Genomic DNA, 14943 nt, shown 5'->3' with positions numbered 1-14943 from the left:
TCCTGGAACAGTTTGCAGGTCTCCCACGTTCCCCCCGCAGAACAACCCCAGAGCCCTCTAGAACCTGGCAGCTCTCTGTGGCCAAGGTTTCTGAGCCAACACTCCTCAGCAAGCCGTGTGATTCTCTGGTCTAAGAACACATTTCGCAGTCCAAGTTCCACAAAGTGGTTACATACCACTCTCAGAGGGAAAATGCTTTCTTTGTCATCATATGACTATGAACACTTGGACAACCAAAGCTGAGGACTCTGTGGTCCTTCAGGCCATGCTGAGACCTGGCAGATGAATGTCAAAGCAGACGTGTTTCTTAAAAACTTATTTCAAAAGTACTTCCTCTCTCCAGTGCTTTGTCTGCCTCTAGATACCCATAAAGACCTATAAAATCCTGAGCATACCAGCATAGCACACTAGGGTAGATATAAAAATAGATCATGTAGATATTCTAATATGATATATGATATAACATATATATATCATATGATAGATATATGATATAACATATATATTATATGATTGATATATGATATAACATATATATACATCATATGATAGATATATGATAATATATGGCTTACACACACACACACACACACACACACACACACTACATCAAAGAACTTTATCCCCAAAATCAACCAAACAAATAGGTTGGTAAGAAACAGACAGTACCGTGGGAAAGAGCTGCATCAGGTTTTTGCATACCTGAAGAGCTAAGCCACATGAGGAGACGGGTGTGTCTGCCATGGTGTCATGTCTGTCTTCAGGACTAAGATACTCATTGCCCCAGCTGTTGGGAGCATTAGCTACAAGGCTCTCAGCAGAGACCCTCTCTGGGGGCTACCACTGAACCCAGGGAAGCTTCCTTGCCAGGTCTGTGCCCACACTGCAGGGGCGGTACACAGCCGATGGCTTAGCACACAGGGTTGGATGAAGGCCCTGTCTCCTTGCCTCAAGCCAGGACAACTCTGCAGGGCTGTCCCAGCCCCAGAGCTCTCTGTGGGACCGGGACAAGATGCAGTCTTCTTGGTGACTACATTGTGGTTCTCTGTCCTGTCCTCCTTCCCTCTTCTTCTACAGGTTTTGATCCCAGGGATACTCCTCAGCATACTCCTTTGCTCCATTCCAGAGTCTGTTTCCCAGTTGGGTTCAACTTGAGACAATGCACTGTTCCTCTTTTTGGGTCTCGGAGGAAAAAAAAGTACTAATAAAGAAAAGGATTGCGAGGCACGGTGGCTCACACCTGTAATACACTTTGGAGGCCAAGGAAGGCAGATCACTTGAGGTCGGAGTTCAAGACCAGCCTGACCAATATGGTGAAACCCTGTCTTTTAAAAAAAGGAAAAAAAAAAAAGAATAAAAAGAAAATGTGTTAAAGATGCCTTCCAAGGCCGGGTGCAGTGGCTCACACCTATAATCCCAGCACTGTGGGAGGCCAAGTCAGGCAGATCACTTGAGGTCAGGAGTTCAGGATCAGCCTGGGAAACATGATGAAACCCCATCTCTACTAAAAATACAAAAATTAGCCGGGCATGGTGGCAGGCATCTGTAATCCCAGGTACTTGGGAGGCTGAGGCGGGAGAATCGCTTAACCCGAGAGGTAGAGGTTGCAGTGAACTGAAATCACGACACTGCACTTCAGCCTGGGCAACAACAACAACAAAAGGTGTCTCCGGAGATGAGCAAGGCAGAGTGTTCTCTTAGGGTGAGCTGGCAAGAGAGACACTCCACAGCCAACTTCCAGCCAGGCAAAACCCAAAGAGGACACAGCCACAACCGACCCATAGGATGAGGGCTTTATGTAACAAGCATGGAATCATTTAACTGTTATTTTAATAAAAATGTTTTTAAAAACTTTTTATATGTATAAAGCCATATTTTAATAACTACCTATTTTTTTAAATTTCTGACATGCCATTAGTCATCTCTGGGGAAAATCTAACCAGTTATTATTATCTAACTACCCACGTGGGGAACCCTATCTGAACTGCAGATGGTTCCATGGAGGAAAGGCCCATTTATGAAGCTCTGGCAGGAACACCAGAAAAATCCCATTGTATTTTGGTGATGCAAACGTTAGAGGAATAGTTATGTATATTCCTGGAACCTAATTCCTAATGCATTTCTATACTGAAGAGTTTGCTCCTAGCTCAAGTCTTTGGCTGAGTGCTGCTGAAAAGGGAAATCCCTCTCATATTTGACCTTTAGTCTTTCTGCACAGATCTGGACAAAGAATCTTGGTGGAGAGTTTTCCTAAGGCTTCTGATTGGACAAAATTTCACTGTCTGACAATAGGAATTCTCTAAAGCTGATCAGTCACAAAGGTAACCCTCCGGACAAGTCAAAAAATACCCTTCAAGATATAGTTTCTTATCATCTACAAAGGCCTGTGAGCTCAAGGGCAGAAAGACACTATAGAATAATAGATACCACATTCCCTTTTGAAATTACTATATGCACATAAATCTTTCCTTTTAAATTATGAACCAAAGTACATTAGTAGTGAAATTGAAACTAGGTGAATGAAATTCACAGAACCAGAAATTATTACTTAGGATTTGCTACACAGGATCCTGGTCTATCTTGAAGGCCTAAAAAGAATATGAACAAGAGTTAAACAGGTGAGGCATTAGCATGGACCCCTGGGATCTTGTCTCTGCAGATATAAAACCCTCCTTTATATTCCCAGGCAGGTGCCATATAATTCGACAACGAAACTGCAAAAGCACATGCATTTGAAAGGTGACTGCTGGCCCCTCTCTCTAGCTGTCCAGGGCGACTCAGGATTCTGAGCCTCCAAGAGTGGTATAGGCATTGAACTCATTTACTCCTGTGGAATCTATACCTCCAAGAGTGGTATAGGCATTGAACTCATTTACTCCTGTGGAATCTATACCTCCAAGAGTGGTATAGGCATTGAACTCATTTACTCCTGTGGAATGTATACCTCCAAGAGTGGTATAGGCATTGAACTCATTTACTCCTGTGGAATGTATACCTCCAAGAGTGGTATAGGCATTGAACTCATTTACTCCTGTGGAATGTATACCTCCAAGAGTGGTATAGGCATTGAACTCATTTGCTCCTGTGGAATGTATACCTCCAAGAGTGGTATAGGCATTGAACTCATTTACTCCTGTGGAATGTATGCCTCCAAGAGTGGTATAGGCATTGAACTCATTTACTCCTGTGGAATCTATACCTCCAAGAGTGGTATAGGCATTGAACTCATTTACTCCTGTGGAATCTATACCTCCAAGAGTGGTATAGGCATTGAACTCATTTACTCCTGTGGAATCTATACCTCCAAGAGTGGTATAGGCATTGAACTCATTTACTCCTGTGGAATCTATACCTCCAAGAGTGGTATAGGCATTGAACTCATTTACTCCTGTGGAATCTATACCTCCAAGAGTGGTATAGGCATTGAACTCATTTACTCCTGTGGAATCTATACCTCCAAGAGTGGTATAGGCATTGAACTCATTTACTCCTGTGGAATCTATACCTCCAAGAGTGGTATAGGCATTGAACTCATTTACTCCTGTGGAATGTATACCTCCAAGAGTGGTATAGGCATTGAACTCATTTACTCCTGTGGAATGTATACCTCCAAGAGTGGTATAGGCATTGAACTCATTTACTCCTGTGGAATCTATACCTCCAAGAGTGGTATAGGCATTGAACTCATTTACTCCTGTGGAATGTATACCTCCAAGAGTGGTATAGGCATTGAACTCATTTACTCCTGTGGAATGTATACCTCCAAGAGTGGTATAGGCATTGAACTCATTTACTCCTGTGGAATGTATACCTCCAAGAGTGGTATAGGCATTGAACTCATTTGCTCCTGTGGAATGTATACCTCCAAGAGTGGTATAGGCATTGAACTCATTTACTCCTGTGGAATGTATGCCTCCAAGAGTGGTATAGGCATTGAACTCATTTACTCCTGTGGAATCTATACCTCCAAGAGTGGTATAGGCATTGAACTCATTTACTCCTGTGGAATCTATACCTCCAAGAGTGGTATAGGCATTGAACTCATTTACTCCTGTGGAATCTATACCTCCAAGAGTGGTATAGGCATTGAACTCATTTACTCCTGTGGAATCTATACCTCCAAGAGTGGTATAGGCATTGAACTCATTTACTCCTGTGGAATCTATACCTCCAAGAGTGGTATAGGCATTGAACTCATTTACTCCTGTGGAATCTATACCTCCAAGAGTGGTATAGGCATTGAACTCATTTACTCCTGTGGAATGTATACCTCCAAGAGTGGTATAGGCATTGAACTCATTTACTCCTGTGGAATGTATACCTCCAAGAGTGGTATAGGCATTGAACTCATTTACTCCTGTGGAATGTATACCTCCAAGAGTGGTATAGGCATTGAACTCATTTACTCCTGTGGAATGTATACCTCCAAGAGTGGTATAGGCATTGAACTCATTTGCTCCTGTAGCATTTAATCTTCATATTCTCTTAGTGGCATAAATACAAACTCGTCTTTAAGGAATCAAAATAGAGGCCTCTCACCTGCATGGAATAGCAAATGCCCAAATCCCAAGATCTAATGTACCTAATGGGATCTATAATTCAGAGGTATGTTCAGGAACAGCTCTTGGAAACCATGTGCAAGAGAAACCTGAAATTCCAGAAATGAAAAAATCAAAGTGGTCCCTTGCGGCAAGCTCCATGTGTGGCCTCTCTCTATATAACCATGCTGCTTCCCAAATTTCCCCACATTGCGAATGGAGATCTTGAGTCACAAGCTGTCAGAAAGACTGCTGAAGTGAGGGTAGCCTTTTGAGAAACAGATTCAGTGACATACCCAGAAGCTCCTGAGTGGTCCCAGTCCATGTACTGAAGCATAGCTCCCCGCAATTCCAAGCCCTTGTGACATCCTAAGCAGCATTCTGTTGTCAGAACTCAGGTGGATTCCTGCAATGCATATCAAAAATTTGAAGGCTATGGTTAGGTTCCACCTGGTCTGAGAAGCCAATAAAAACAGGGAGAACACTCTCTATAGAGAGGTCCCTGCAACAGGAATCAGGAGCACCACTCAGCTCTATCATGCGACAGTAAGACAATCTCCAGAATCCCAACCAGCAGAAATTGAAACTTTAATTTTTTTTTTTTTTTGAGACGGAGTTTCACTCTTGTTACCCAGGCTGGGGTGCAATGGCGCGATCTCGGCTCACCGCAACCTCCGCCTCCTGGGGTCAGGCAATTCTCCTGCCTCAGCCTCCCGAGTAGCTGGGATTACAGGCGCGCGCCACAACGCCCAGCTAATTTTTTGTATATTTAGTAGAGACGGGGTTTCACCATGTTGACCAGGATGGTCTCGATTTCTTGACCTCGTGATCCACCCGCCTCGGCCTCCCAAAGTGCTGGGATTACAGGCTTGAGCCACCGCGCCCGGCCGGAACTTTAATTTTTATTGTCCTTTAGTTATATTAAAATCTTTTATTTCTGTAAAATTTTGAATTTTTCAGAGTATTTCCATTTATGATTTACTTTCACTATAAGACAAAAAACACCAGAAGGACAACATGAAAATACACATAAGTCAAAATACCTGTATGTGTGTGCTGCTGAGAAAGGACTGCTGGCGACCCCAGATGCTCACAGACACAGTACCCACCCGGACCGCAGCGCCTGACCACAGCATCACCTACAGGACTAAGACTGCTTCATCTCTCAGCAAGGCACAGGCACAGCCAGTTCATTTTCAGTTGCATTTTCAGCAATGTGGGGCCAGAGCTTACTCCTATTTTTGACGGATTCTGGCTTCAAGTCTCTAAGGTTTTGTTGAATATCTCTTTTTTTCCTGTTTGACTTCCACTTGAACCCCAGTCTCAAATATAACCTGGAAATAGGGAGAGTAGAGGGAGTTGTGAGCCAGAAATTTCAGAAGAATGATGTGATTTTCTTGCCCACTCTCCTGGCATTCAGCTGACTCCAGCAGCATCCTGCTGCAAACAGAACTAATTTTTTTATTCACTTGACAGCCAGGCACCATTTTACAAACCCCAGAAAGGAAATGCCAAAGAATCGCTTACAACTGCTGTTCATTTAAATCAGAGTTTCTCAAGCCATTGTGCCACATAGCCATCATGGTGGCTTGCAGAAGACTGGCTATGACTTGGTAATGCAACCAGTGCTACTCTTGTTGAAGAGGTAAAGTAAAAAAAAAAAAAAAAACTGCTGCCACCAAAGAAAATGAAGCCGAAGGAGGAGTGATTTGAGAAGCAGGAAAGCTCTTCTGTGGGGAGTGGTCTTTGTACAATACTATTGGGCTCAGCAGCGGGATTTTTCAGCCACACTGTTAGCATTTGCATTACCACTCTGTTCTATACTCCCGAGAATGGCTGCTTTTGCAATCTCTGGTCAACATAAATTATGTGGCTCGCAAATAATTTCTAACCTAGCTTTTATTTTATCCTATGACTTAAGAGTGAAGGCGATAGCTTGGTCCCAATCCACTCACAATTTTAGCTTTGCAAAAAGAGAAAGAGAGCGAGGGAAAAAAGAAATTAGAACAATGGGAAAGAGTTTCTCTATGAGTTGTAAATTTACTACACCAGGCAGGAGCTCTGCTCCCCACAGCTCTGATTCACATCACAGAAGCCTTGGTGGGTAATGATGGGGTGTGGGAAGAAGCTTCATCCTAAGTCATAATCCTGTCATCACTAACGGAGTCAACAAGGAACGTTTACACTCCTTGGGGAACCTGAGCATGACACTTCAGAACCAAGGAAAATCTAAAGCTTTTCTGTCTTTGTTTCTCTTTCATAAATCAGGAGGAAATAATACCTTTCTGAAGCTGATAGGGATCCGTCTATAAGGCTCACTCAATCCGTTGAGTGCAGCGAAGCTCTGGATGCTGCAGGGACCACCACTGTTTCAGAACCGCCTAAAATTTATGTCTGGAAATTAGAGGTGTAATAAGAAAAATGCCAGCAGGAGGTAACTGTGTGCTGTAATCATGGAAGCTCAAGTGCCACTCAGTTGTGTTGCACACACCAAATATTTCTATCCTATCATGTACCAGGGTGATGGAAGGCCAGCAGATACCTCAACTGGTCAAGGAATGAAACTCCAGGAGCCACAGGAGAAAAATGCTAAAGAAGAAAGGTTACAAACAAGCAAGAATCAGTTGCTTCCACCATTTTTGTTCTCATGCATAAATAAGGTGAGTGATTTGAACATGAGTAAGAATAACAGGAATGGTCCACGATGTGCCTGGTTCAGGCATGAAAAGAACAGCTGGCAAGAGTGCCAGTGAGGAGGAGGAGCGTGTTGGCATCTTTCCTTCAAGGATTCCAGCAAGTTTTCATGAGGTAGTTCATCTCAAATTACTCAGTGGCAAAAATGAAGATTGGCGCAGCAGCAGGTGAGCCCACCAAAGGAAAGACAAGAAGGTGCCAGATGGGGCTCTTGTCTGGACAGGTAGGTCACGTGCAGCCATGTGCTGCAAGGTGCTGCCAAGGTGACAGCAGACTGTGCCTGGATACAGTAAATCCAAGTATCCTTCTGGAAGAGAGCACTTGCCTGAGGGAAACATCTGTTCCCGATCACTCATGGGCTTAATTGTGAGGCTCTTATCACCCAGAAGTGTTTGTCTACACACCACATGCCTTTCCTTCTGTCCAACAGCAGTGGATACCCACCCAATTCAGAGCAACCAGAAAAGCTGATTAGTTAATTGACTCATAGCCTGATACTTTCAACCAGCTGGTTAACTTCCTTTATAAGGAGGGCAAACACGGAAAGATGGACTTTGGAATTTGAAAGCATTGCCATGAATTCTATTTTAAAAGGACAATATGAATCAGCCAGGAGTTTGGGGGGGTGGGGGGAATAAGCCTATTGTCTTTTTCCTGTTCCCTACTAGTAGTTTTCTCCCTAGACGAATCTTCAAGTCTTCACTATAGAATGTGCAATTAATAGGTACATCCATTTAGTCATTCCAATAATATCCACGTGTTTTACCAAAAAGCAAGCTGAGGTGGATTTAAACTGTAAGCCATTCTTCTCTTGAAGCTCGCTCTCTCCTAGGTATGCTGCACCCACCTCTGTGATATACTGGGCACCAGGCATTTAAAATGAGGGCATATAATTCCTGCCCTCACTAGGCTCACATTCTCACCTGAGACACACAAAGGAAGCAGCACAACCTTCTCTTTTCTTTAGCTTTTCTGCTATCCCTTCAAATCAGCAGGAAGCCCTTGCCCCAGAGATGCACAGCAAATCACTAGTGACCAAGCAGAGAGAAAGGCTCACAAATCCTGCCACCTGTTGTTTTTGCTGTTTAAACCCAGGTAAACCTTTGTCCTGCCCTTTAACAGTGGACTCTGCAGCCTACAAAATGTGCACCACATTTCAAATATCTACCTGGACATTCTGGGCTTAACCTAACATAAGAAAATGAAATCATTCACTAAATCCATTTACTTGCCTATGAAAGAATTGGATAGCCATGTCTTTCTAGGGTAGTATCTTAGTGAGATTAATTGAATCAAATTAATCCCAGGGAACACTAAGAAAATTTCCATGAAAAAGAGTGTAACTCCACCATAGCAGATGATGTTTTATATGCCTACCTTCTCTACGGTTTCCACAGCATGAATATAATTTCATTGATATGGGTACTTTGGGGGTTTTTAGCCTAATTTTCATGTTACTATATTCTGCATTTAAGCTCCTTTTTAGATAAAACCCTTGCTATGGAGGATAAGAAGTTTTGTAGGGATACAAAAATCTTTCACTAAGAACATCTGCTCCTCAAGAGGGCTTCTTCAATCCTGGAAATTATTCCATGGACAATTACAAGTATGTCTGAGTTTGGAGAACTGAGTTGTTTCTGCATTTAAATGAAGGCCAACTTCTGAACATGTCAGGTCAAAGAGAAGTGGCCTTTGTGGGCTTCCAGGCAATGAATTTGTATTAACCTTTCCTTTATTAAAAACAACAACAAAATGATTCACTGTATTTTTATATGTGATAAAATAATGGTCAGATGTTCATTCTTTTAAATCTCCATATTGCATTTAGGTGAGTTATTTCCTTAGAGTAACTCTTGAAGGATTACATCATAAGGACTCTGGATTTCTTTTAAGTTGTATAAAGTTTTAGGCAAGTAATTATGGTAGGATTGAGCCCACTTCCTAATCAGGTTTTTAAAATGTCACTTTACTTTTCCTCTTCCTCAGTTTAAGATTCATTGGGTAGTTACAACAAGGAAGGAACTATCTTAAGAACCAAATTTCTTAAGGCTGAAAATAGGCAATAAGCCAGAGACAGTCCTCATTCCCGCAGAGTTTCCTGTTCATTCTGTTTCCCTTTTCTCTGTGTCTCTCAGACTCTTTTCTTCTTTCTTTCCCTCAGTTTCTACTCTGATCACAAATGCAGTTCACAATCAAGAAATCCAATGGTAATACTTTTGTTATATATAAAACTGAATTCATCATGCCCACCTTCCCTCAGTCTGCTCATTTTCTCCTAGGCATCAACACAATTAATAACATTGCCTTTGCTCTCTTCTCATTGATCCAAACCAAAAAGTGGTCACTCTCAACTCCCCTTATCTCTTCCATCTCTTAGAATGAAATGGTCACTAAAATCCATTGCAACCTTCAGAGGACCTTCTTAATCTACCCCTTTTGTCCATTTCACTGGCATTGCCTTAGTTTTTGTTTCATTGTTTCTCACTTGGACCTTTGTAGTAGGCAAATGGAATTGACAGTAGCTGTCCCTTTACTCAGAGCCATCTTCTTGTATCACGTAAGAGATCTTTCTAAAATGGGAAACTGGCCACTCACCCTCTCTGGCTTAAAATGTTTTCAGTGGTTCTCTACTTCCTGCAGTTGAAATTCAAATTCTTCTGTACAGTATATATGCATGGCCCTTTTGTGATCTGTGCTCTGCCAGATCTTTCTTCTTGTGCGTCCATATTATTGAGCCATACTTAATCCTTCCACAAGCACCACAGTCTCATGGTTTCACTTCTTTATTCTTTACTCATGTTCTCCACTGGTCTGTAATGCTCATATGTCCCTTTTCTGCGTGGAAATTTCTTATCAAGGCATAGCTCAATATTACCTTACCCCAAAAACCTTTCATTATTCCTGTTCTTATTGCCTGTTCCTCACTTCGACCACAGCACCTAATTATAACAAACCATTTCTCTCATACACTTAAACTAATGCCGTGTCTCTCACACCAGATTGTGAGTTATGTGAAGGTAAGGTACCTTTGTATTTTCTTTGTATTCCTGGCATACAGCACCACACAACATATATAATGTGCTCTCATTAAACAACGGGTAAGTGAATGCTGATCATCTTCTTTGTGGTTCTACAGCATTCAGCACAGTTGGCTGTTAGTCCTTCCAGAATTCTCAAAGTATTTGCTTTCCAAAGCATTGCTCTATTCTTATTTCTCTATATCTCTCTAGACCATCTTTTATCCAGATCATGAGGAGCCAAAAGTCTAAAAAGATTTACAGACCGTAATAACCATGAAAACAAATAATATCTTGTTTTTATCAGAACATAAACATCAATATGGGGCTAGGAGCATCTAAACAGAAATTAAAGTTAGGCTACTTGTATTTTCTATTTATATCTAGGAAGTCATTAAGGCAATGAATGTGATTGCACAACTCTTAGAATGATAATTCCATTCTAAAATGTGAATCCCACTGCCTTGGCCTCTCCTCACTAATAAGGTATGTGGAGTCCAGAGTCCAAATGGGAGGCAAATGCTTAATTCAGTGGGGATAACACTTGCTGCCCTTTGGAGACAGTCTTTTGGGAAGGCAGAAAAGGAAATTCTCCTTCTCCTAGAAGGACAGGCTTGCTGCCTCAGCGACTTATTGTGTTTGTTTGTTTACAGTCCATCCTTCATCAACTTCCCTATTTGTCTTCTTGGGATTAGAGAAGGCAAGAATCGTGTTCACTTGTCTCTCAATTCATAACCGTATTATTGCTAGTTTATTTGGCTTTGGCATTGGGTTCAGGCATTGGCCTTATGAAGGAAAATTTCATTATCTTAAAGGATGGGGATTATCTCATAATTCTGCTTATTTCCCCTGGTGGAAAGAACATAATTCAACAAAAATTCCAAAGTGTGTGTGTGTGTGTGTGTGTGTGTGCATGTGTGTGTGTGTCTTAAAGCAAACTGCTTCCCCCTAACTATACACCTGGAAGATTAAAGAAAATCAGACAATTAAAGATCCTCTTTGTGACTCATCATAAATTGTGCCTAGCCATGGCCATATAGCTATCTGAAGGTTGATTTAGTACAATAATGAGATTCCTTAATGTTTGCTTTAAAAAAATCACCTATCTTCTCTTCCTGGATGTCCACTGTCCTTAACTTTGCCCCTTTTGATAAAGTTACCAAGACGATACATTGGGGAAAAGGATACCTTCTTCAACAAATAGTGCTGAGAAAGCTGGATATCCATGTGCAGAAGAGTAAAACTGGATCCCTATTCCTTATTGCACATGAAAATTAACTCAGAATGTATTAGAAACTTAAGACCCAAAACTGTAAAACCACTAGAAGAAATTATGGGGGAAACACTTCAGGACATTGGTCTAAGGAAAGATTTTATGGCTAAGACCTCAAAGGCATAGGCAACCAAAATAATGGTACCATATTAAACTAAAAAGTTTCAGAACAGAAAAAAAAAACATTAAGAGAGTGAAGAGACAACCTGCTAAATAGGGGAAAATACTTGCAAACTATGCATCTGACAGGGGAGCAATATGTAGAATATACAAATAACTCAATTCAACAGCAAAAAAATCCAACTGAAAAGTACATTTCTAAAACAAAAAACAACAGACCCATACAAATGGCCAACAGGTATATAAAAAAAGACACCATGTCACTAATCATCAAATACATGATTGTGGAAATACAAATGAAAACCACAATGAGATATCGTCTTACCTCAGTTACAATGGCTATTATAAAAAGACAAGAAAATAACAAATGCTAGCAAAGATGAGGAGATTAGGGAACTCACACACTGTTGGTGGGAATGCTAATTCCCTAGACATTATGGAAGACAGTATAGAAGATTCTCAAAAAACTAAAAATAGAACTACCATGTAATCTAGCAATCCCACTGCTGGGTGTATATCCAGAGGAAAGGAAGTCACTATGTCAAAGGCACACCTGCACCCCCATGTTTATTGCAGCACTGCTACCAATAGCAGATATATGGAATCAACCTGAGGATCCGTCAGTGAATGAATAGATAAAGAAAATGAGGAATGTACATATATATGAGGAATATATATATTCCTCATTTTCTATTTACAGCTAGGAAGTCATTCAAGTCATACACGCACACACACACACACACACACACACACACACACAATTAGAATACCATTTGACCGTAAAAAGAGCACAATCCTGTCATTTGCAGCAACATGGATGAAACTTGAGCTCATTATTTTAAGTGAAATAAGCCAGATACAGAAAGGCAAATATCACATGTTCTAACTCATATGCAGTAGTTAAAATAGTTGACCTCATGGAGGTAGAGAATAAAATAATAGTTATCAGAGGCCAGGAAGCATAAAGGACGTGGAGTTGAAGAGAGGTAGGTACAGATGCTCCACATTCCAAAGAGAAGCATCCTGGCCTAGGACATCAGAGGCACAGGAAGTATTAGGAAAGGACTTCCCAAATGTTGTGCCAACTTTATGGCATCTCATTCTGTTACTTTTGAGTGGGTTAAAAAATGAAGGGAACATGCACCTCCTCATGCCTTGCCCTCCTCTGAATTTCTACCTTGCTTCCACTCCCTGCTGCTCCTTGTCAGCTTTATTCTCCCTTTCCCCATTGGTTCCCAAAGAGATAGAGAGACCAAACCCATGCCCAGGATCAGAATGGGGACAACCTGGGCATTCCCCTTGCCCAATCCTTCTCCTGCAGAGCAGAGAGGCAGATTCTGCATTTCCCACAAACACTAACCCGGAAGACACCAGTGCTTTCCCTGTTCACTCAATAACTGTCCATCATGAAGGAAAATTATAATCTTAATGATGGTTCATCTTATGTGTTAACTTGCCTAGTCCATGACACCCAGTTTTTGGTCAAATACCAGTCTGGATGCTGCTGTGAAGATATCTGATGTGATTAACATTTAAATCAGTAGATTTGAATAAAGCAGACTACTCTCTATAATGTGGATGGGTTTTGTCTGATCAGTTGAAGACTTTATGAGAAAAGACTGATAATCCCTGAGGGGGGAAGAAATCTTCCCCCTGTCTCCCTTTGAACTCAGGGCTACAACATCAGTTCCTCCCTGGGTCTCCAGTCCACTGTCCTGCCTGCAGATTTGTATTCAGATTAGCTAGACTTCACAATCGTGTGAGCCAGTTCCTTAAAATAAATACCTCACCTCTGTATACACACACACACACACACACATTTTTTTTTAAGTTTTATTTTAGGTTCTGGGGTACATTTAAAAGTTTGTTACATAAGTAAATTTGTGTCACTGGGGCTTGTTGTAAAGATTATTTCATCACTCAGGTATTAAGCCCATTACCCAATCGTTATCTTTCTGTTCCTCTCCCTCCTCCCACCCACCCTGCTCCAGTAGACCTGAGTGTCTGTTGTTTTCTTCTTTGTGTCAATGAGTTCTCACCATTTAGCTCCCACTTATAAGTGTGAATGTGCAGTATTTGGTTTTCTGCTCTGCATTAGTTTGCTAAGGATAATAGCCTCCAGTTGGGGAATGATCCAAGAGGGCTGATTGCTAACATCTCGGGATTGCAGCTCAGTGAAAGTGCAGAAAACTAGAGGACGCCACACTTTCAGACAAATTCTGGTTGCTCATGGAGCAGAAGATCCCCAGTGGAGGAGTCACACGGGTCACCAGTGCAACTCTTGTGGCCGGCGCAGCGGTTTCACCGGCACAGCAGCTCTTGGAGCAGAGAAAACAGGGCCGGCTCCCCTTCTGACCGAGGTTTGGAGGACCCACACGGGTCCTCAGCACGACTCCTGAGGCCAGCGCAGTGGCTGTGATGGCACCTTGGCGCAGCAGCTCTTGGCACAGAGTAAACGAGACTGGTTCCCCTTCTGACTGAGGTTTGGAGCCCTGGGAAGGCAGAGTCGCCCATTACAGACACAAGAAGGAGGCCAGATAGGAGAATCCTGGGCAGAAAAGCACCATCAGTCTTAACGCCGCCGTTCTGGCCCTGAAAGTTGGTAATTTCAAAGACGACAGAAGGATAAATTTACAATGGTGGGAAGAAACCAGCATAAAAAGGCTGAGAATACTCAAAATCAGAACGACTCTCCCTCTAAAGATGATCACAGTTCCACATCAACAACGGAACAAGGCTTGATGGAGAATGAGCGCATCCCAATGGTAGAATCACTCTTCAGGGAATGGATAATAAGAAACTTCTGTGAGTTAAAAGAACATGTTGTAGCCCAATGTAAAGAAACTAAGAACTTTGAAAAAAGGTTTGATGAAATCCTATTGAGAATAGACAACTTAGAGAGGAATATAAGTGAATTAATGGAACTGAAGAATACAATACAGGAACTCCGAGAAGTATGCACAGGTTTAAACACTCGAATTGTTCAAGCAGAAGAAAGGATATCAGAGGTCAAAGTCCAACTTAATGAAAGAAAACAAGAAGACAAGATTAGAGAAAAAAGGATAAAAAGGAATGAGCAAAGTCTCCAATAAATGTGGGACTACATGAAAAGACCAAATTTACGTTTGATACGTATACCTGAATGCGACGGAGAGAATGAATCCAAGCTGGAAAATACCCTTCAGGATATTATTCAGGAAAATTTTCCTAAGCTAGCAAAGCAGGTCAATATTCAACCTCAGGTAATACAGAGAACACCACAAAGATATTCCACAAGAAGAGCAACCCCAAGGCACATAAT

The 14943-nt window shown here is 41.7% G+C and overlaps 1 long non-coding RNA gene across 3 annotated transcripts in view; it reads right to left on the bottom strand.

Moving 5' to 3' along the window:
* LOC118148438 (uncharacterized) overlaps positions 1-14943 on the bottom strand; it is an 84845-nt gene that overhangs the window by 12680 nt on the left and 57222 nt on the right. For all 3 annotated transcript variants that reach the window (XR_008477030.2, XR_008477031.2, XR_013527847.1), the window contains 2 exons: positions 5582-5872; positions 4835-4944 (listed from right to left, as the gene is read on the bottom strand). This is a non-coding gene — a long non-coding RNA (uncharacterized LOC118148438). The remainder of the gene's footprint in view (positions 1-4834; positions 4945-5581; positions 5873-14943) is intronic.

This window comes from Callithrix jacchus, chromosome 16, assembly GCF_049354715.1.
Source record: "Callithrix jacchus isolate 240 chromosome 16, calJac240_pri, whole genome shotgun sequence".
NCBI lineage: Eukaryota > Metazoa > Chordata > Mammalia > Primates > Cebidae > Callithrix > Callithrix jacchus.
This window is presented reverse-complemented; position numbering and strand designations above follow the sequence as displayed.